Source organism: Callospermophilus lateralis, chromosome 14 (genome assembly GCF_048772815.1).
Source record: "Callospermophilus lateralis isolate mCalLat2 chromosome 14, mCalLat2.hap1, whole genome shotgun sequence".
NCBI lineage: Eukaryota > Metazoa > Chordata > Mammalia > Rodentia > Sciuridae > Callospermophilus > Callospermophilus lateralis.
Genome location: NC_135318.1, coordinates 106,198,479 through 106,221,873, shown reverse-complemented (window position 1 = coordinate 106,221,873; position 23,395 = coordinate 106,198,479). Strand labels below are relative to the sequence as shown.

At 40.2% G+C, this 23,395-nt stretch overlaps 1 pseudogene; it reads left to right on the top strand.

The window, feature by feature from the left end:
• Positions 1 to 1,828: 1,828 nt before the first annotated feature.
• On the top strand, positions 1,829 to 2,799 carry LOC143637881 (RNA-binding protein 3 pseudogene; annotated as a pseudogene).
• The last annotated feature ends 20,596 nt before the right edge of the window (positions 2,800 to 23,395 follow it).

Sequence of the window (23,395 nt, the reverse complement as noted above, 5' to 3'; positions counted from 1 at the left end):
AACAGACTTGGTGTCTATCAGGCAGAAATTGACATTCAAAGCGGGGAGAGAAAACAAAAAGGCACCAGAAAACCCCATAATCATCCAACAAGTATGTCATAGACTGTTCTCTGTTGCTATAACAAATTACCAGAGACCATGTAATTTATGAAGAATAGAGATGGACTGGGTCTGTGGCTCAGTGCTAGAGCATTTGCCTAGCATATGTGAGGCACTGGGTTTGATTCTCAGCATCACATATAAATAAATGAATAGAAATGAAGGTTTATCAACAACTAAATATATATATATAAATTAAAAAAAAAAAGAATAGAGAATTATGTAGCTTATGGTTCTAGAGACTAGGAAGTCCAAGAGCATGGAGCCAGCATTTGCTGAACTTCTGGTAAAGTCCTCTTGGTGTTTCAATTCATGGCAGAAAGTGAAAAGGGAAGTGTATGTGTATGTGCAAAAGAGAAAAAAAGGGGGGGGGCGGGGAACCAAACTCTCACAATAGCTATTCCTTCAAGAAAGAGATTAGTTCCTTGATGAAGACGTCACGCCCAGGACCCACGTGCCTCTCACTAAGCTCTATCTCCCAACACTCCTCAGGGAGGAGTTTACGTTCCATGATGTGAGCTTTGGGGGTGGAGGGGCGGGAGGCACTTCAACCGTAGCAAAGAGAGACTTTGAGTAAGATAGACTGTAGGTGAAGCACAAAACAGCAAGGGCATTTAACAATCGGGGAGGCAGAAGAGAAGCACATGGAAAACCAGGTGGAACTCTCAGTTCTCCAGAGAGAAACTCGTGAAGGCCCATTTAAATTGTGTTGGTGACTGAAAGCACGTGAGAGAAAAGGAGTGCTCTCAAGCCCATTTCCACTCATAACTTCAAGACTTTCTTGGGCCCAATTAAAACACGTACAACTCTCCAAGGTAAATTCGTTCCTGTCCATAATGACTGTCACTGAATTAGCATGTCTCCTCGAAGTCACCACCCCCCAAGAAAGGGGACACAGACTCTTCCTGTTCCCACCATCACTGCACCCACGACAGCAGTTCTCAAATGTCTTCATCTTAGAAACCCTTTCCACTCTTAAAATTACTGAGGTCTCCAGCCAGGAATAGTGGCCCATGCCTTCCTTCCCAGACTTGGGAGGCCGAGGCAGGAGGATCATGAATTCAAAGCCAGCCTCAGCAAAAGTGAGGCACTAAGCAACCCAGTGAGACCCTGTCTCTAAATAAAAAATACAAAAGAGGGCTGGGGATGTGGCTTGTGGTCGAGTGCTCCTGAGTTCAATCCCCAGTACTCCCTGCTCCAGAAAAAAACATGGAGACCTCCAAAGAGATTTTATGTGAAATATGTCTTTCAAAATCTTACCATATTGGGAAATCAAAAGTGAGATATCTTTTTTTTAATATTTATTTTTTAGTTTTCGGCGGACACAACATCTTTGTTTGTATGTGGTGCTGAGGATCAAACCCAGGTCGCACGCATGCCAGGTGAGCTCGCTACCGCTTGAGCCACATCCCCAGCCCCAAAACTGAGATATCTTTAAAGCAGGTATTATCAATTTTAAAAATAATAAGCCCATAACATGTTAATATAAATGGTACAAATTTTGTGAACATAACTACATTTTTTAAATTTAAAAAGGTAGTGAGAAGAATAACATAGTTTTATATATCGTAAATCTCTTTAATGGCCAAGTTGTCATATCTGCTGCTGCAATCAATCTGTTGCAATATATGACTTGATTGGTATTGATGAATTCAATCAGGATGACAAAATATGTTGTTAGAAAATGCAGGATCACTTTATGCCCTAGGAAAGGATTGTGGGCCCTATTCTTCCTGCTCCTCAGAGCTTCCTGTCTCTCCAGCGCTTTTACTTTTCAATTTCCAGGACTCAAATTCACTGCCATGTCTTCTGAAGAAGGGAAGCTGTTCGTGGGAGGACTCAACTTCAATACTGATGAGCAGGCGCTGGAAGACCACTTCAGCAGCTTTGGGCCTATTTCTGAGGTGGTTGTTGTCAAGGACCGGGAGACTCAGCGATCCCGGGGTTTTGGCTTCATCACCTTCACCAATCCAGAACATGCCTCAGATGCCATGAATGGAGAGTCCCTGGATGGTCGGCAGATCCGGGTGGACCATGCAGGCAAGTCTGCCCGGGGCACCAGAGGGGGTGCCTTGGGGGCCCATGGGCGTGGTCGCAGCTACTCTAGAGGTGGTGGGGACCAGGGCTATGGGAGTGGCCGGTATGACAGTCGACCTGGAGGATATGGATATGGATATGGACGGTCCCGAGACTATAGTGGCAGCCAGGGTGGCTATGACCGCTACTCAGGAGGAAATTATCGAGACAATTATGACAACTGAGTTGAGGCATGCACACGTTAAGTAGATACACAAGGAATAACACTTCTGATCCAGGATCATCCTTCCAAATCGCTGTATTTATAAAGATTTTTGGAGCTGCGCTGAAACATCTGTTTTAGTACATCAACTTCTATTTTTCAATTGAGCTCCCAAGGTAGCTTGTTAAAAGACCTTTTAAAAAGCTCCGTGTAAAAAATTTTTTCTCATTTAAAGACAAATTATAGCACATTTGTTAGGCCCCCAGGTATTTTTCTTTTTACCAAGTTTTTAGTTTGGGCTCTCAGGATCATTGCTTCTGGCAAAAGGAAAAGTTTAGCCAGACTAATTTTTTTTAAAGCTAAAGTTGGGGCATTTTAAAAACTTGTACACAATGTTTATCATGACTAGAAAGCAATTTCTAAATGTATCTATAAACAATCTGTGTCAAGAACATGATAAATTTTTCTTAAAATTCAAGATCACCACCTTGATTATACAGACAAGCCTCTTTAAAATGTTTGTGAATGTCATTTTTTTTTAACGCTGGAAGAAAAAATATTCTGTTGTGTCTCTTGTAGTGTTTAGGATATTCTTCACAGAACTGATTAAAAATATGAAACCTGTAAAAAAAAAAAAAAGAAAGGATTGTGGGTATTCTCTTTGATAGCACACCAAAACTCAGCAAGTAATTTTTCAAATGTGCATTGCAGTGAGGAATCTGAACCTATATCAGTGGACTTTTTGTATTCTGTGACATCGAAATCTATGTACTGTCATGTATTTTGAACACATCTTTCACCCATGAATGATTTTGTAGCATCAGGCATTGGTCATTTGGAAAATACTGGTTCACTGAGTTATGCAGATATTCCAAACGTTGATTCATTCATTTTACAATATCAAAAAAAAAGCCCATTCGCTAATATCACCACTGATCTCATCAGAAAACTGTATGAGTACTGGAGAGCTCTTCAAGTTTTCCAAACTTCCAATTTTCACTGAAGACTTTGGATATTATTATTGGCAGCAAATACCGCCACCTGTTTTTCTTGAAATGACAGGCCTAACTTTATTTTTGAGAAAATGTCTTTCTGATACTCTATTTTGAATAACCATAGTTGGTCAGTTCTTTCAAGAAAAAATGATTTCCTATGAAGAAAATCAGCTTGTAAGTCAATCATGCAAAGGCTCTTTCCAGTGACTTCCAGCACAGTCGAGTGCCAATGCGCTAACAAGTCCTAAGGCATCAGCAGTTTTACCTACAACTATGGTTCCCACCAAAAGTTACATTGGGGCTTCGTCTCCAATGTAAGGATGTGGAAGAGTGGTGGGATCTTTAAGAAGTATCGGGCCATGGTGGGTTCCACCTTCCCAAAGGGTTTAATGTAGCTCCCTTAAGAGTCAGTTCGTTGTCACAGTGTGGGTCGTTGTAAAGCAAGTTGGGTTTCCTCGACTTTCTCTTTTTCTCTTAGAATGTGACCTCTTCTGCAAACACCTGTTTGCATTTGTGTCTTTCCACTATGGCTGGAGCAGCAGGTGGTCCTCACCAGAAGCCGGCACCATGCTCTTGGACTTCCAGAACCATGAACTAAAATGAAACTTTTCTTCTTTATAAATTCTCCCATCTTAGGTATTTCTTTATAGCAACAGAACACAGACTAAAATACCCATCATTGTATTTGCAAAAAGGCCGATAATTGCTTAGCATTATTGTGAAAATACTTTTCATTTCCTAGACCTATTGAAAGGGGTTCATATACCCCTTTTAAGAATGACTAACCCATCATGACCAGAAGGAGCTGGAGCCTAGCATACTGGAGTTCACCTCATCTCTTGGGAGAGCCCTCTCACACAATGGATGTCACAAGAATAATATTCCATTTTTCAGTCAGGGCTAGATTTGTGTTCTTTTAGATCTAAACTTGGCTTCTATTGAATAAAGCTGCCTTTAAAAATACATCAGAAGGAAAGCTTAAATCACAATCACATAAATATATCCATGTTTAATGCTTCCTATTACAGTACATTGTTCCAGGAAAGAGCGTGAAGAGATAAAGCTCAGTCCATGACTTGTGCTATCTTTGAGTGGGCAGAATTAAATAGAGATAAAAGTGTAGACAATAATTCAATGCATGTATATTTTAAAAATGCAGCAGCTCTATAGGAAAAGGAGAGATCAATAATGTCTGAAACCTTTATACATTCACTTCATAAATATCCCAAGGATCTGCTAAGCACCAGACTCTATTCTGGGTGCAAGGATTCAGAGATGAACAAGATAAGATCCTTGACTTACCAAATGTACTTTCCGTGGCAGCACTTAGGTGTATCATAGAATAACAGGCGTAGATGCAGCAGAGAAAACAAGGATGAGAGGAAAGAACTGTCTTCAAAGGGGTGGAGGGACGTGGAATTTTAGTATGGGTAGCTGGGAAGCCCCTTAAGCAGGTGATGCAGGAGATAATAAGCTAATAAAGCGAGGGAGTGAATACCTATGAAGAAAGTATAAATATCTTGAGACCTGATAAAGTCTGGTTTGTTGGAGAAACTACAAAAAAAAAAAAAAAAAAAAAGACTTGTTTTTTTTCTCTTGGAGCAGAGAGTGGGAGGGCAAGAGTTTACTTAACGCTGGATATACCGTGAAGCTTGCAGGTGTGAATGATTTCATCACATAATCTAACTGATGCTGTTTATAACGTACTGGAGCTGTGGAGAACTAAATACAGATGCTTTAAAAAAAAAATGCAAGTTGCAGGGCTGGGATTGAGGCTCAGTGGCAGAGTGCTTGCCTAGCATGTGTGGAGGCACTGGATTCGATTCTCAGCATCACGTATCAAAAAATAAAATAAAGGTCCATTGACAACTAAAAAATATTTTTTAAAAAATGCAAGTTGCAAACATTGTAAGTAGAAAATGCACTGTACCCACCTCACTGCTGCCCAGCATTGCCAGAGAGGATTGTAGATTGCTAGTGGAGGCAAAGATCTAAACTCAAATTTAGTTTGGTTTCTATTAAGTATGTACCATCTCCCATGATAAAGTTGAAAGATCATAAATAAACTTAGGGTCTATCTGTATGTGAATCTGGACCCGGGCAGTGGGGTGAGGCAGAGGGACAGAGTCAGAGATAAACTCTGGAGCCTCATGAGAATTTACGTGGTGTTCTGTGTGCCCACAGGACAGCATAAGGCCAGAAAAGCCCAGGACACTACACTATAGAGAAGTCATGGATAAGAGGAGGAATCAGCCAAAGCCCTTAGAAAAGAAAGAGATGAGGGAAAATCAGGAAAGCATGGTGTCCACGATGCCAAGGGAAAAGAATGACAAGAAGGAAGCCCCTGATTTACAGGGTCCAACACCACTGGAGGGAGGTGGGAGAGGCCTGAGAGCTCCGCCCAGACTTGAGAAGAGGGTGGGCTGGAGTCACAGCTGACTGTAGTGCGCTATCAGGGGACCAGGGGGACTGGGAGGCCAGGGGGGTGGGCTGGAGTCACAGCTGACTGTAGTGCGCTATCAGGGGACCAGGGGGACTGGGAGGCCAGGGGGGTGGGCTGGAGTCACAGCTGACTGTAGTGCGCTATCAGGGGACCAGGGGGACTGGGAGGCCAGGGGCAGAGACTACTGTCACTATGTGCTGCTGCCTGAAGGTCAGCAGAGAAATGGGGCCAGAGTTTAAGGGGGTTGTGGATCCAGAGAGGTTTGCTTTCACTTTGTTTTTGTTTGTTTGTTTCGTTTTGTTTTTTCACCAAAAGTTATTACAGTACCTTTGACTATTGGGATGATCAATTAGCAGAAATTTAAATGGCATTTTTCATGAGAGGAAAGGGGGTCATTACCAGAGTAGACACCAGAGGCAGGTGGCAGAGAATGGCCTCACTGGCAGCATTCATCCAAATGCAGGTATTTCAGCAGGCCTGAGATGGAAAGAACAAGTTGCCGCTCCTTGTTTCTGTTTTCTCCGTGATGAGACAGATGAGATTATTGGCTGAAAAACAGAAGTCCGCGGAAGGAGGATGTGTGGGCGTGAATTATCAGAGAAATGCAGGCTTGAGGTTGAGAGCTGACAGAGATTTGTACTCATGCCTTTAAAGTGAAATGGGCCAGGGATACCTCACAAACAATGAATTTTGAGTTGAACTTAGAAGAAAGAATGACACCCAAGTTGAGAGACTTGAGACAGTAAGTGAGAAGAGAGGAAGAGAGAGATGTACGTCCATTAAATCTGGTACTACATGCTATTCAGAAAACAGTGTTTACGGGCCACTTCAGCCTCTGGAGGACATTAGAGGTACAAGTTGAAAAACAGATAGGGACTAAATCAAGTTTGTCCTCAAACCTACAGTCCAATAGAAAGGTACTGTCAATGACTGGTACCAATAACTCAAAGAAAGTACAGACTTGATCATAGCGGCTTGTTGTTTTATTTAGCGTTTTCACTGCTGGGACCCAAAGACCGGACAGGAACAATTTTAGAGGAGAAAAGTTTCTTTGGGGGATCACAGAAGTCTCAGTCCTCAAACGGCCACCTCCACTGTCTGTGCCTGTGATGAGGTAGAGCATCATGGGGAAGGGCAGGTAGAAGAAAGCAACTCAGGACATGGCCACCAGGAAGCAGACAGAGCTCTGCTCACCAAGGACAAAAGGTATACCCCGAAAGCACACCCTCAATGACCCACCTCCTCCAGACACACCCTACCTGCCTATGGCCACCACCAGCTAGCCCATTCAAGTAGATTAATACATTGATTAGGTAAAGGCTCTCACAACTCAGTCACCTCGCCTCTAAGCCTTCTTGCATTGTCTCTCACTTGAGCTTCTGGGGAACTCCTCATATCTAAATCACAACACCTGTATTCCATAGAAGCAGGACTGACACCAGTTCCAGATCACTCAGTTCCATATGCCACGCATAATACTCAATTATAAGCACTTTTTTCTCTGACTTGTAAAAATCTTTTATTTTTTGCATTTCTTTCTTTATAGAAATGTTTTAATGTTATCACATTTTTAACATTCACTTTTTATATGTCTTGGTGTCATAAGGAGCTTCCACCTCTTAATGTTCTCTTCATATTCTTATTTTTAAAAGTGTTCTCCTGTGCTGACTGTCATTTTTTTTACATTTAAAGCTCTAAGTCATTTGGAATGGGTTGTCAAAAGAGTTATATATTATTTTTATTTGTCTCAACTATTTGTTAAACAAACAAAGTCCTCTACTGCTGCTCTGAAACTATCATATATTAAATTTCCTACTTCAGGATTTTCTGTTCTATTCCAGTAATGTATCTATTGTTTTTGCCAGTCTGACCTGTTATAATTATTGTGGTTTTGTGACACAGTATCAAAGTGTAGGTACTGAAAGCAGTAGCTCTGATCCTTAATCTATATTATAGATAGATAGACAGATACTACTTTTCTCCTTCTGCGTCTCCTTCTCCTTTATTTTTGCACTGCAGGGGATGGAGTTCAAAGCTTTACATATGCAGGCAAGCTCTCTACTACTGAGATACATCCCCAGCCCTAATCAATATTAATTGAACAAATGTTGTCTTGATTTGAAGAAAGACACAGAGCTTAGACCCCCTTCCCTGGCTAGCTGAAGACAAGAAAGAGGCTGCTATCCTGGTCAATGCTATGAGCTTCCTCCACCCTAGAGCTCTACCAACGTTTCTGCTGTTGATCCCTGGCACTCGGTGAACACTGCTTAAGGAGGTGGAGGGTCTGTTGGGAGTAGAGAGTGAGACATGGTATGTGGCCCTGGGGGACCTCAGGTCCCAGATCCTTTCCTTTCCAGTATGTATTACATCTCAATAAAGATTGCTAGCACATTTCTTAGTCTGCTCTAGGCAAAATTTTTTGTAAAGTTTCTGAAATAAAGGTCACTATTTGACATTTCTTGTTTTGGGTCTGGCAGCAGGTGATATCCTAACCTGCACATTTAATCTCCAGATCTTGTGCCCCAGATATATGCAGCCTGTGCAAATATTCTATCTAAGCAGCCAAGTCACCAAATTACCCTGCTCATATTGTTTGTTTGAATATAGGGAAAAGTTAAACATTTTGGGGCTGAGGTTGTAGCTCAGTGGTAGAGTGCTTGCCTCCCATGCATGAGGCACTGAATTTAATCCTCAGCACCATGTATAAATAAATTGTGTCCATCTACAACCAAAAAAAATTTTTTTAATTAAACATTTTGTTCACTCTTTAAAATAGGAGTGTTAATTCACTCCCTCTAGATAATTGCCTTTAATAAGCCTTAAAGAGATAGCAAGATTAAGCTGGGTGCAGTGGCACACACCTGTAATCCCAGTGATTTGGGAGGCTGAGGCAGGACTATTGCAAGTTCAAAGCCAGCCTCAGCAACTTAGCAAGACCTCATCTCAAAATAAAATGTGAAGAGGGCTGGGGATGTGGCTCAGCGGTTAAGCGCCCTGGGTTCAATCCCTGGTACATACATAAATATATAAATAAACAAACAGCGAGATGAAAACATGTAGCTGGGAATTGGGGGGAGGAGTGCTGCACATTGTGTGGTATTAATTTTTCTCCAATTTCCCCCATATCTGTCTTCTATCTCACTCTGAACATAAGGTGAGGGATGTAAGAGAAAGAAAGAGCTGCTCTGCAGTCAGAGGGCAGAAGGTGGATTGAAGCCTGAAAGGGAAACACTGCGGTCAAGCTCTTTGAGGAAATGCCAACCAGCAACAAATAGCAGCACAGGCGAAGGCAGTCGGCGACTCACCTTCAGCAACAGAAAAGGGATCACTCGCGGACCTCCGGCAGCCTCTCTGGAACAGATCTCAAAGGCCAAGCAGATCTGAGGCACTACAGTAACCAGAGCTGATGCGCTCTGCAAGTCCCCAGGGAATTACGCTTCCCCCTCCTCTCCTTTTTGGGGGAGCTTTTCCCAGGAAAGCATTTTAGAACTAGTTCTAACAGAAAGAGGGGTTGAATTCAAACCTCCAGTTAGTAGAAAAATTCAGTGTTTCTCATTATACAGACACAGGGAGGTGATAGATTGTTGGGTGGATAGATGACAGAGAGAAATGGATAAACAGATTAGCTAAAGAGATAGGAAGATGGATGAGCTGAGAGGTGCATAGATAGTAGATAATGCATATAATTTTTCAGATGCATCATGAGCTATAGGCAAGGATGAAAGGTTGTGAAAGAAATCAGAACAGTAGGAAGGAGGCAAGAAAATAGCTAAGGGTGGGAGGTTCTAAGTGCAGGTGAGCTGCTATGTGTCTTAGTAACAAATGATGAGGTAGACTTTAATCACTGGAAATGGAGTTTGACTCTATGACATAGCATTCTTTGATACTCCTAAATATTTCAATCCTACTAGATGTACAAAACAATTCAGATACAGTAGAATTTCCTCATTCTGCTTCTACCCAAATGTGTTCCTCTCCCACCCAGTCCCTCCTCCAGGGTCCCAGTGCCAGGGTTTGGAAATTGCTATCAATCATTGCTTATCTTTACCCCCACATGCATTTCTATGTATCAATATACAATTTATAGTATTCCTTTGCAATGTTCTCTTTTTAATTCAACATATAATAGAAACGTATTTATATTTTATAAATCTAGCTCGAGTTCATTATTTTCACTGAATTGCAATGTTACATTATATGATCGTATCACAATTTATTACCTCTTCTTCCACTGAGACATTGGGTTGTTTCCACATTTTAGGCAATTTTAAACTATGTTGAAATAACTATTCTTGGATATATGTGAACATTTCTGTAGGGTACATATGCAGGATTAGAATGTGAACAACAAATAGCTTAATCTTTTAATCTTCCCCTTACCATAGTTCTCCTTATTTGTTTAAAGTCATAAAGCCCACTGTTCATCTACCATTGGCCAGTTGTGTCTATGAGACAGTTCAACAATTTCTTCAACAACAACAAAAGACAAGGAAGAAATAAGAAGGAATATTATTAACCAACTGTAGGGTGTGGATTTTCCTTGGGTCTTGATTCAAGAAGTCTAAATGACATTTGTGAGACAACTGGGGGAAATTTGGGCTCTGGACAGCAGAGAGGAATTGTTTTTAGGCATGATTATAGCATTAGGGGTTACAGTTTTTTTGTGTGTCATTTTAATGAATCCTCCTGTTGGACATTCTGAAGTGTTTGTGCATGAACTGATAAGATACATGGAAATAGTCCAGCATGGAGAAGGAGAAAGGGAGAATAGAGATAAGCTCGGCATATGTGGAGAATTATGGAATATGGTGAAGTGCACATGGGTAGGGGGAACCCTCATACGTCTCTATTTTGTGTACATTTGGGAAAAAGAGGAGTAAGTTTCTGCCCTCCTTAGAGGGGTGGCAGATTCTAGGAAAGGCAAACTTTTGTACCTTGTTTTCCTCCTCTTTAAGATGAGGGCTCATATCACATTTCTGTGGTAACAATCTGGGGATTTAGGATAAAGACAGAGAGAGAGAGAGAGAGAGAGAGAGAGAGAGAGAGAGAGAGGGAGAGATGCTGAGTCTCAAAGGAGTCGTCTGTGAACCACTGAGGTGCATCAAGCACTCAGGAACAATTTTGACTCTTGAGTGACATGCCCTTGCCACCCCACCCCCTGTCCCGCTTGTAAAATGAAGGAACCACACAGTTGCAGGGAAAACAGGACAACTGAGCAGCTCCACCCTGGCTCCACCTCCAGTCTGGCCCCTAACTACTGCCCCTCTATAAATATTGGACCCCTAACCCAAGGTGGCTTCTCACTCTCAATAGCCCTCATTCTCCCCTGAATGTGGATCAGCTTCCTAAATAAATCTCTGTCTGTGCCTTTGTCTGCAGTGTGCTGAAATTCTTTTTCATCATGTATGCCAAGACGCCACTGGTCCTGAGTTTCTCCTCCTCCCTGGGAACTCCTCAGACCCTTCTATCTCTTTTCCCTTGATAGTAAGGAAAGAGAATATCTTTAGTAGGAAATATACACTGAAGTAAAAAAGAATACAGGGCATTGTGTGTGTCATCCACTCTCAAAATGAAAAGAAAAAAACAAATGTGATTATCTATACATGGAGAAAGAATCATAAGGCAAATGTGATGAAATGTTAACCTTCTCATTTCTCTCTGTATTATATTTGTGGCTCTTCTATGAATAGGAAATTATTTTGAAATCACAATTTTTTAAAAAACTGGTGAACATACAGAAAAACAAGATAGAATTTTTATATCAAAATTAGTGCAGCCAGGTACAGAGGCACATGCCTATAATCCGAGTGTCTCTGGAGGCTGAGGCAGGAGCATCAAGAGTTCAAAGCCAGTCTCAGCAACTTAATGAGGCCCTAAACAATTTTGTGAGACCCTGCCTCAAAATAAAAAGGGTTGGAGATACAGCTCAATTGTTAAGCCCCCCTGAATTCGATCCCTGGTTAAAAAAACAATACAGTGCAAACCTACTTCTTTGAAGATACAAAAAATAAAAATATAAAATTATGCTCACTCATGAATGCACATCTTAGCTACAGAATGCTTAAATACTTGAGCAGCAAACAGTGCTAGCTGCTTCCTCTCAATCAACAACACTAGAGATTATTATGATTAAGGGTTGTTTGCTTTTTTAAAAAATCTTGTTCTGAGATGGGAATTATGTTGACTGAGCATTCATTCTGTACCAAACAGGACCTAATATTAAATATTCCTTCAATCTAATGAAACATCATTTCTCATTTTAGAGATGGGGATTCTGAGACACAAAAGCTGAACTGATGACTCCCAGAGTCATGCAATCAGTGTGATGGTCAATGTTTCAACTTGGCTAGGCTACAGTGACCTGTTGTTGGTCAAGCACTAGTCTAGACTTTGCTGGGAATGGTATTTATAACCTGACCTGAGTTCCCACCCTGTTGGCCTGCCTTGTGGATTTAGACTCCAGACCACAAGATTAACTCTTACCTGAATTTCAAGGCCCTGGCCTGCTTTATATTGCTATTCCCCACAATTGCATGAGCCAATTCTTTCAAATCTCTTGATAGATGATAAAAAGGTAGGTAGGTGGGCAGGTAGTTAGATGACAGAATGAGATAGAGATCCTCTTAGTTCTGTGTCTATTAAAAATGCTGCTTAATACAGTAAGCATCACAAATATAAATGAAACCCAGATGTCTCTGCTTCAAAGCCATCTACATCCAACTTCACTCTTCATTTGACCAAGCACCTCCAGCTTGAAATCTCAGCTCCATCACATCCTCACTGTTAACTTGGGGGAAAAAACTGTCCCTCTTTAGGCCTGCCTTGTCTGTAAGCAGGAACAAAAATAAATATTCCGTAGGGTTTTGTAAAGATTAATCCAAAGTAATAGGTCACTCTGGGCCTTATATCTATTCCTACCATTTACTTGTGCTGGCTTGAGAAATAAATTAGACAGTGAAGGGGTGGGGTGGGGGGTTGGGAATAGGAAAGACAGTAGAATGAATGAGACATTACTTTCCTATGTTCATATATGAATACATGAGCAGTGTGACTCCACATCATGTAAAACCACAAGAATGGGAAGTAATATTCCCATGTATGTGTAATATGTCAAAACAGTCTACTGTCACATATAACTAAAAAGAACAAATAAAAAAAGTAAATAAATTGAGATACTGTAAAAAAAGAAAGAAAGAAATTAGACATACTAACAGATGTTTACAGAAGCATTATGAAGCATTATTCATACTAATGAAAATTTAAGGCATCTAAATATCAGGAAATTGATTAAACCAAGATAAATCCGCAACATGCAAACATTACATCATTTTACGACACTAATAATATATATGGTATTTTTAAGAACAGAAATGTTTCCTGTTTGACCCCAATATTTAAAGGTATGTGTATAGAGGAGGTTCTGGTTCTGGTAAAAGTGGAGAGATTATGCTTTACTGATTATAATGATGACAACCACAAAACTTGCATGTAAGACATAAAGCAACTCTCAGAGGTTTCTGAAAACTACAGACAAATGAACAGGGTAAAGAATCAAACATCAAGGAATAGTCATGCCACCATGGGGTCTCTGTGTAATCGTTTTGGTTTAGTTTGATTTATCTCAATTCCTATATTTTCCTAAAAGTAAAAGTAAGGTCAGTTCAATTTAATGACCTTAACTTGAGCAAGAAAAATGTTCTGCTTCAATGAACCAGGATACGGTTTTCCTGATCTATCTTTTGCCCATCCTATAAATATAGAAGCTTGTTGAGATGTTGCTTCTGTTTGCCTAAGTCCCTGAGTGAAAATGATGAACAAAGCCTCTTTGCCAACCCATGGTAGACACGCAGCAAGCAAGAAATATAGTGTCAAAATTTAAAGCCAAAAAAAAAAAAAAAAAAGGAAGAAAGAAAGAAAGAAAGAAAGAAAATTGGGATTAAGGAAGAACCACAGACCAAAGACAGTTCAGAATACCCTCATCACACCATAGGTGCAGGACATATTTATAGCCAGAGAAAAGAAGCAACCTGATTGGCTGCTGTTGATATTTGCCTAATGTGGGTGTGGCCTAATCTGTTGGCATCCTGTGATTGGCTGAAGCCCTACAGATGTGCTCTACCAAGACTCAGTCTCTTGGTTACAAGGTTATAGTTTTAGGTTACAATTTGTTTACACATCAAGCTAGAATACAGTTCAGTGTTTATGAGGCCATTTTGGGCCAGACTTTATCACCTAAGTACAAAGACAGGTTTAGGACAAACTTTATTCAGTTTAACAGAATCCTACCTGAAACTGCTATATATTACTATTCATAAGTTCAAGTACCGACAGGAAAATCTGCTCTCCAGTCAGAAACCGGAAAGGGGAACTTATGCAGGACAGAGTTCTTCTCACAGTCAGCCCCCCCTTTGTGAGCCTTAGTGGAGATGTCACAGTGCCACAGTGATGGTGGCTCCCACAGGCTCCTCTGTCTCCCTGCTTTGTCATGTAGCTGCACAACAGCACAGAGGAGTTTCAAAGCATCGGATTTAGACCCAGAGTTGGAGGAAAGGGCCCCCTGGGAGTCAGAAAACCTGGAGAGGAAGAAACTAGTGAACCAGACCCTTTAGGTCTATGTAAGTGACTCTGGACATGACTGATAGCACAGGCTTTGACAGCTGAACTGCGGCCCAGACCACTGTTAACAGTGAACCTACCTGGACTGTAGCTAAAGCAGTGAAAGAGGATTTTTTTTATTTTTCAGGAACGAATGATAGTAAAAGAGAGCAGAGTGCTGATCAATCTGTGTAGAGCAGTCTGAGTGTTTTAAAGGAAGCATAAAGGAGAGGAAAGCAGGTGAGTGCAGCCTCAGTAGATTCAGGGAAGTGGAAAATTACAAAGGGCGGTCAGCATAAGTGAACTAGGCCGCCCTGTTTGCTGGCGATTATCAGTTAGTACTCTGTCCTCCCACCAGAGAGTGGGAGAGCTTGTCCTTCTCTGATGATTACATTTCCAAGGGACGGGTTTCAGGTTCTTGAGAAAAACATTTTTGAGTTGTAGGAGATGTTACTCACAGTTGTAAGCCCTTTCTGGTAAATGCTTCCAGAAAGAGAGGACAGGAAGCTGAATAGTCAAGTGTCAGCTAGAACAAAGGGCAGATTCTCCAGGTGGTGTGGAACTTTCTCAGCGGTCATCACAGGGACCCAATCTCCTGCTGCTAGAAGCTATGCTAAAGTTTGGTTGTCTCAATGTGGAGGTTGGGATGGAGTCTATGTGCTATGAGTTCTGCAGTTCTCACCACCTTCCAAGACCCGCACAGACAAGGAAGATGCTACTGCAAGGGTTTGCGATTCTAAATCAACCTTAGGGCCACACGTCCCAGAAAGGGGTCGGGACAATGCAGGGAGTGGGGTAGTCATGATGACTAGCTGCTTACCAGAAAAAAAGTTAACATTCTTTAAAAGATTCTGGTAGGACCTGAAGTTTCATCTCATAATATTCAATATATCCAGAATACAATAAAAAAAAAATCACTTAGCTGCTATTTCAAGCAACATGGATAAAATGCACATAAGTTATGCTGATCAAAAAGAAGCCAGACACACACACACACAAAGTGAGCACTATATGTTTCATTTAAATAAAGTTCAAAGTCAGGCAAAATGAATTCAGAGTGTTGAAAGCAGAATAATGGTTAACTTTGGGAAGGTGCTAATGACTAGGATATATAATAAGATGTTAGGAACCATGTCATTATTCTACATTTTGGTCTGGATATGCTACACAGGCATACTCATTTTGCAAAAAAAAAAAATTTCAAAGGATGCTTAAGATTCATGATCTTTGCTTTTTATCATACTGTAAGAAAAGGTTTTATCCCAAAATGGTGCTTTTGTGGGCTACACTCCTAGAATTATTTTACTTCTACCTAATCCTTGTACACATGAACAATAGTTTTCTTTGTATAATACTCTTGGGTCATAATTTATTTTCCTCAGAATTTGTGGACTTTGTTACATTGTCTTTTGGTTACATTGTCTCTGTATACATCTGAGACTCTCTTGGGATTTCTTTGCTCTTGAAGGGCCTTGATTTTTCTGCTTAGGTGCCTGAAATAATCTTTCTTCATACTAGACGTTAAATAAGTATACCTTTATATTCATGGCTCTGCATTAATTTTTTCATGGCATATAACGTATGTTTCTTTAACTGCAGAATCTGTTTTATTATTTCAGAGAAACTTTCCCTTATAAAGCTCTGGTAAGTTTTTCTCTCTCTCTCTTTCTCTCTCATCCTCATCTTAGTTTGTCTTCTACCGCTGTCATGTTTTCACTAATTACTTTGAGTTTTCTAATAATTTCAACTTATTTATATTTGTAATGATGTTATCCCAGCTTTCTTGGCTCTGCAATTATTCTCCTTTCTTATTCTCTGGTTAGATTTCATTTTTTATTTCTTATTTCATTGAATTTATTATTAGGTTCTTCAATAACTTAAAGCATTTTTGGATAACCCGCCTTGGGTTACTGAATTATATTTTCTCCTAGACCAGCCTTCTAATCCATCCTTTCTTATGCTGTTTTCCTACCTTCCTTTCTATTGTTCGTGTATCTAAACTACTTATTTCCATCATTTTTATTCTTAATTCAGATTGGCTCAGTCCTGACCTTCCATTTGCTTCTATACAGGGAAGCAATTTCTCTTTGACCTTTATCTCAAGCTCCAGAATCTGTTTTCTGTTCTCTGGTGCATTCAGTTTGAGTGGATACTGGGAATTGTTTTAAAATTGCTCTTCAAGATTCAGATGTAGAGGAAATCAAGAGAACTTTTCTAGGCTAAGTGCCATCTTTATTGAACCTTAGAGACTTATAGGATTGACCACATGGAAGTAATAGCTATATAGTTCCAGGTTGTAAATTAAGCAAAGGCCTAGGGAGATGATTTAATATCAATTCTCCTGGGTAGGAAAACAGTCCGATGGTATGAGACACTTTCTGGTAGTAACAAAGCTCTCTATCTGCCTAAATTATTAATGACTAGGAAGTACTTACCCATAGGGACTGCTCTTACCCCTACCCCACTCTGCATCCTAGAAGGTGTACCGTAATGTTCCTTTGACAGTTCCTGCCTCTGTAAGGTCTGATGGTGATGTTTGATTCAACTAAACATCCTGACAGGAAGTGAGATCATCAATACCAAGTGCTTTAGGGAGAATTAGGCCTGTGCTCTTGAGTCTTCCTTTTGCACATAAAATGAATTTGAGAGTCTGGTGGTTTTGATCTACAACATTAATGGCGTTTATAATGCTAACTGTGTTTGTTTAAAACCCTGGTGTTCCCTTGGCTACCTACTCTAAAAGCATGTGGACTCAATTCAGCAAACACTGAAGTGCCTGTGAGCATGGTAAAAACATTCTGTGGGTTGGGGCTGTAGCTCAGCAGCAGAGCACTTGCCTAGCACACATAAGGCCTATCCTTATATGTTTCATCCCTAACATCAAAAAGAAAGGAAAAAAAAAAAAGTTTCTGTGACTCATATACTTCCTAAATTCTTTTCCCGGTGCTAAGTCATTCTTGGAGTCCTGGGTGGGTTTAGATACTTTAAAAGGTGTTTAATACTGTCAAGCTGATAGATGATCAATATGTTCAAATTAATAAGAGCTAACATCTTCTAACTTTCTAAGCCCTTACATATTCCAGGTTCCCTGTTACTCATACCAAAAACCATATTCACTAATCCTGACAATAATATTATGAAGAAATTGAGAAAGCTCGTAAAACTTGGGAATGTTCGTTAATTTGCTTAAGGACACACAACTATCAAATGGCAGATCCAAGATCCACAAGAAGACCTTCCTGCACTGGAAGCCTGGCTTTGACCTCCAGCTCACTGTCGAGTAAAACTTGGATTCATTTTCTATATGTGTAAAAAAAAAAAAAATGTTTAATTCAGTGACAGAAGGCCAGAGATCTGACATGTAGTTCCTAGATAGAAAAAAAGGGAAGAATTATATCAAATGATTTTATATATATCTTCAATATCTCATCTAAGTCCCAAAGGAAATTTCACCCTGATCTTGGATCACAATCATCAGGGTGCACTGACAAAGTTTCCCGGGTCAATTCTGTGAACCATGAGATGAATATCATGTTTCCTGAAGAAGGGCAGTGCTCTCCTCTGACTTTGTTCTTGGCCCTGGGCCCTTAAATGCCCTCACCAGACCACTTCTATGACCCTGACCCCCAACACAGACCATGGCAGAGCATCACTTGCTTTGTCCTCATTCACCTGCTAGGTTCTCCATACGATACCCACCTGCTAGAGACCATAGGTTTTAACTTTGCTACTGTCATTATTTTTGTTACCAAAGTCCCCATAGTCTTTGGACATGATCTGTGCAGTTTCTTTTCTCTTTTTATTCACAAGAGAATCCCAGCAATGCAGTGACTATATTCTTACACATACATCACCAACTATAAAAATCTCCTATATAAATTTTTATTTATTTTGTCTTATCTCTTATCAATATGTACTTTTCCCATCTTTGGGAATCTTTGTTGAATCTAACCTGTGTTTCAACCTAAAAATCTGTTTTGATCATTTTCATATATAAGAAGGTATTTAAAAAATAATAACTAATATGTTAAGAGCTAACTAATATGAAATGTTGAACAATTTCAGAGGCGAATTCTTTTTTTCTTAGAGAGAGAGGGAGAGAATTTTTCAATATTTATTTTTTAGTTCTCAGTGGACACAACATCTTTATTTTTTTATTTTTATGTGGTGCTGTTACCGCTGTTGACCGGTGACGAGTCCTTGCTTCCCCAATGTTGAAGAATAACACCAATAAAGCACATGCCGAGGCAAGGTCAGAGTAGAAATTAGAAGTTTATTAAAGGACAGCAGAAAAGACTTCTCCAGGAGGAAGAAGGGGACCCAAGAGGTGGAATCCAGTTGGTGGGCAAATGTGTTCCCCTTTTTATAGGTTTGGTGATGGAATGCCAGGGGGAAGGGTTAGGACCCAGGTGGGCCAAAGGGGCAGGAAGGACTTAATTATCACTTTGGGGATGGGCTTATCACTTCTCTGGGATGGGCTATCTCCAAATCTGTTGGGGGCTGTTTCCTGGGCTCCATTAACATTTCTTTGGGGTGGACTTTGGCCTAGGGCCTTTCCGGGACTTCATTAACATTCCATGAGTTGTCCTATGTTTCCCAGAATCATTCTCAGCATGGCCTCCATTTTAGATTTCACTTGATATTAGACCCGATTTACCTAACTACACTGACTACCTAATTTTAAATCTGGCTTCAGTGCTGAGGATTGAACCCAGCGCCCCATGCATGCCAGGTGAGCGCGCTACCGCTTGAGCCACATCCCCAGCCCTCAGTGGCTGAAAGACCCCAGCCCAGAAACCCCAGGCCCCATTGTGAAACCATCAGGGTGTGTTGCTAACCCACGTAAAGAGAGGTCTCTCTGTTAATCAGTTAAGGGGACAGGATGGTTGAGGAAGAACAGAAAAGCAGATCCCAAGGCATGCCTGAACAAACAGGAACTGATAATGATAAGCAGGAACAGAAAAACCAGAGTGTTAATATGTAACTGTCATGAGGTTTATCCAGGAACATAAAGTGAAAAACAACTTTGCCCTTTAGGTAATCTATATGTTGGGTTCAAAATAACCAATAAGAAACCTGTCACTTCCCGCGCGCGCGAAACCTGCCCCATTATCCTATAAAAGACCTGTACCCCAAAGCCCGGGGGGCCAGTTCACCAAAGCTCCGGCTGAGGTTTTGCTGAGCACCCACAGGCGTCTGTGTCTGAATAAACCTCTTGCGTTTGCAGCCAGTGCCTCGTGCGTCTTTCTTGGACAGGGAATCGGTGGGTCTTTCATGGCAAATTCTATTCCAAGTTTATATCTGTTTTTGTGCTCTCATCTTGACATGTCAATGACATCTGTGTTATTACTAATGAGACAAATCTTAAAAATCAGATGAAATATGTCGTATTGAAAACTTGCTTTCATTGAGGACTTGTTGAAAAAAATTTTAAAAATGCATCTGCCTGTCTTTTCTCTTCAAAGTTTAAAAAGAAGGACCCAGACAAAGCCATCAGGCTGGTAACATGAGCTATGTGACAAGCCCTCCGGAAGGAGCTATATTAGCTACTAATAGCTATCAGCTTGGGAAAAGATGAAGTCATCACACAGCGCTCTGTTTAGCGTGTTCCTGTTTTATGAGTACATTAAGTCGAATGTGGATAATGATACAGCTTCCTTCTCCAAACCCTTCCTCCAAGGAGCCCAAAGTGCCTTGGAATGTTTTCTTGTTGATTGCCATCTCTCTGATGGGGCGTTTAGAAGGCACCAGAGGGAATTAGGCAATTGAGGCAATTCACAGTGAATGGAAACATCTAGTCACCTCTCTCCTTGCTTAACTCAAGATTGGCTTCATCTTGGGCGTGACAGGGGCCTTCTTCACTTCTTCCTCCTAAATAAAAAGAGGCTTAGCCAATTAGAAGCTGCAGTTCATTACACAGCGCACCCTTTGACATGCCTTTGCTTTGTTCACTTCCGGAAACACACATAAGTATTACTTCCCTGGGAAGCCCCATGTGGTTAAGCATTTCTCCATTTGGAAACAATGTTACCAACATTCAGTCTGCTTTCTTTTTTTGCATCTGTATATAATGAACAATGACAAACATTGAAACTTGATGAGAATTTTTTTTTTTTTTTTTTAAGGAGGGAAGGAAATTTTATGGAAATCCCAAAGGAAGCACTTCCTCTTGGCTTTAGTAAGACACACACACACACACACACTACAAATACATCAATATGTATACATTTTGATCTTTTAGAACAAGTTAAAAGGGGCAGGGGCACCCCTAACAATTGAGTTTTACTGAAACTGCATTACAGATCTTTGAATGCAGTCTGCCTTGAAGAACCGGAGAGGCCAGTGGAATGGACAGTTCCACATATTAGTGGCTACACATTTATGCTCTGGTTTCTGTGTCAGTTTGTCCAAGAAGTCATTGCAGTCATCAAGAACAGCACAGAGCCTGCAGCCACTTTCGGTATTTCTTAGTGGCAGCATTATTGACATTTTGGACCAGCTCATTCTTTGTCTTGTGCATTATAGAGCACGGAGCAGTATTCCTGGTGTCCACCCACTGGACACCAGCAGCATCCACTCCTGAGTCATGGTGATCAAAGATATTTCTAGACATTGCCAAATGTCCCCTGAGGAGCAAAGCTGTCCCTAGTTGAGAACCACTGTCCTACAGCTTTCACTCTGAAGGGTTTTTAAATCTAAATATCTTCCAAAAATTGGCTATTGTTAAATATTTGCAAGAATACCATTGTTACATGTGGAATGAACCAGAATATAAAAAAATCAAGAGATCCCCCAAAAACACACACATCAAACACTCATACTTCCAATAGCAGAAACTGCATACCCATTCAAAAACAGGGTATCTTACTTGAATGCCTTTTTCCAGGGGAAACTAAGGAAGGCCTTCCAAGCCAAAACTCTTCTTTCACTACCTAAGGCTTTGGGGATTAAGAATGTTATTCCTTGCCTAATTATATGTGTCATTAAGAATTCAATGGAATGTTATACTAGTGATCAATTTTAAGATGAATTGTTTTTCCCTTAAAAATGCATGTAGATTACAGGATGGCTTAGTGATTAACCAAACAAATTAACACACATTATAATCATGTCACCACTACTAACAATTACCTGTTGATGACTAAATTATAGGCTTCCAGCTAAAAAGTAAACTCCATGCATGTTAATGTTTTTGATTGTTGGAAGTTATTTTTAAAAACAATCCATCCATCATTAAGAGCTCTTTTCAAGTGACTTGATTTATTTGGTTAGCAAGCAGTGCCGGTATCATTAATTCAACTGTTATAAGCATTCATTTTTTGTAATTTCTTCTTCTTTTTATTTTTTTTAACTTTTATTGATTTCATTTTTTTAAATACACGACAATACTGGAATGCATCACAATTCTTATTACACATATAGAGCACAATTTTTCATAAAATATGTACATGCTAATTCATGCCTTTATATGTGTACTTTTTTGTTTTTGTATTACAATGCTTAATACACATATAAACCACAATTTTTGATATCTCTGTTTGTATATAAAGTATGTTGACACCCAATTCAAGTCTTCATACCTGTACTTTGTATAATGATGTCCATCACATTCCACCACCCTTGCTAATCCTCTGCCCCATTCCTTTCCCTCCAACCCCTCTGCCCTATCTAGAATTCATCTAATCCTCCCATGCTCTCCCTCCATACCCCACTATGAGTTAGACTCCTTATATCAGAGAAAACATTCAGCATTTGTGTTTTGGGGATTGGCTAACTTCACTTAGCATTATCTTCTCCAACACCATCCATTTATCTGCAAATGCCATGATTTTGTTCTTTTTTAATGCCAAGTAAAATTCCATTGTGTATATATGCCACATTTTTTTAATCCATTCATCCACTGAAGGACACCTAGGTTGGCTCCACAGTTAAGCTATTGTGAACTGTGCTGCTATAAACATTGATGTAGCTGTGTCCCTGTAGTATTCTGTTTTTAAGTCCTTTGGGTATAGTCCAAGGAGAGGAGGAATAGCTGGGTCAGATGGTGGTTCCATTCCCAGATTTCCAAGGAATCTCCATACTGCTTTCCTTATTGGCTGCACCAATTATCAATCCCACCAGCAATATATGAGTGTTCCTTTTTCCCCACATCCTCGACAACACTTATTGTTGTTTGTCTTCATAATAGCTGCCATTCTGACTGGAGTGAGATGATATCTTAGAGTAGTTTTGATTTGCATTTCTCTAATTGCTAGAGATGATGAACATTTTTTCATATATTTGTTGATTGATTGTATATCCTCTTCTGAGAAGTGTCTGTTCAGGTTCTTGGCCATTTATTGATTGGGTTATTTGTTTTTTCAGTGTTTAGCTTTTTGAATTCTTTATATACCCTAGAGATTAGTGCTCTATCTGATGTGTGAGGGGTAAAGATTTGCTCCCAGGATGTAGGCTCTCTGATCACCTCACAGATTGTTTCTTTTGCTGAGAAGAAACTTTTCAGTTTGAGTCCATCCCATTTATTGATTCTTGGTTTTAATTCTTGCGCTACAGGAGTCTTATTAAGGAAGTTGGGGCCTAATCCCACATGATGAAGATTAGGGCCTACTTTTTCTTCTATTAGATGCAGAATCTCTGGTTTAATTCCTAGGTCCTTGATCCATTTTGAGTTAAAGCTTTGTGCATGGTGAGAGATAGGGGTTTAATTTCATTTTGTTGCATATGGACTTCCAGTTTTCCCAGCACCATTTGTTGAAGTTTTTTTTCCAATGCATGTTTTTGGCACCATTGTCTAATATAAGATGATTGTAATATTGTGGGTTTGTCTCTGTGTCCTCTAGTCTGTACCATTGATCTACCAGCCTATTTTGGTGCCAATACCATACTGTTACTATTGCTCTGTAGTGTAGTTTAAGGTCTGGTATAGCGATACCACCTGCTTCACTCTTCCTGCTAAGGATTGCTTAGCTATTCTGGGTCTCTTATTTTTCCAGATGAATTTTACAATTGCTTTTTCATTTCTAT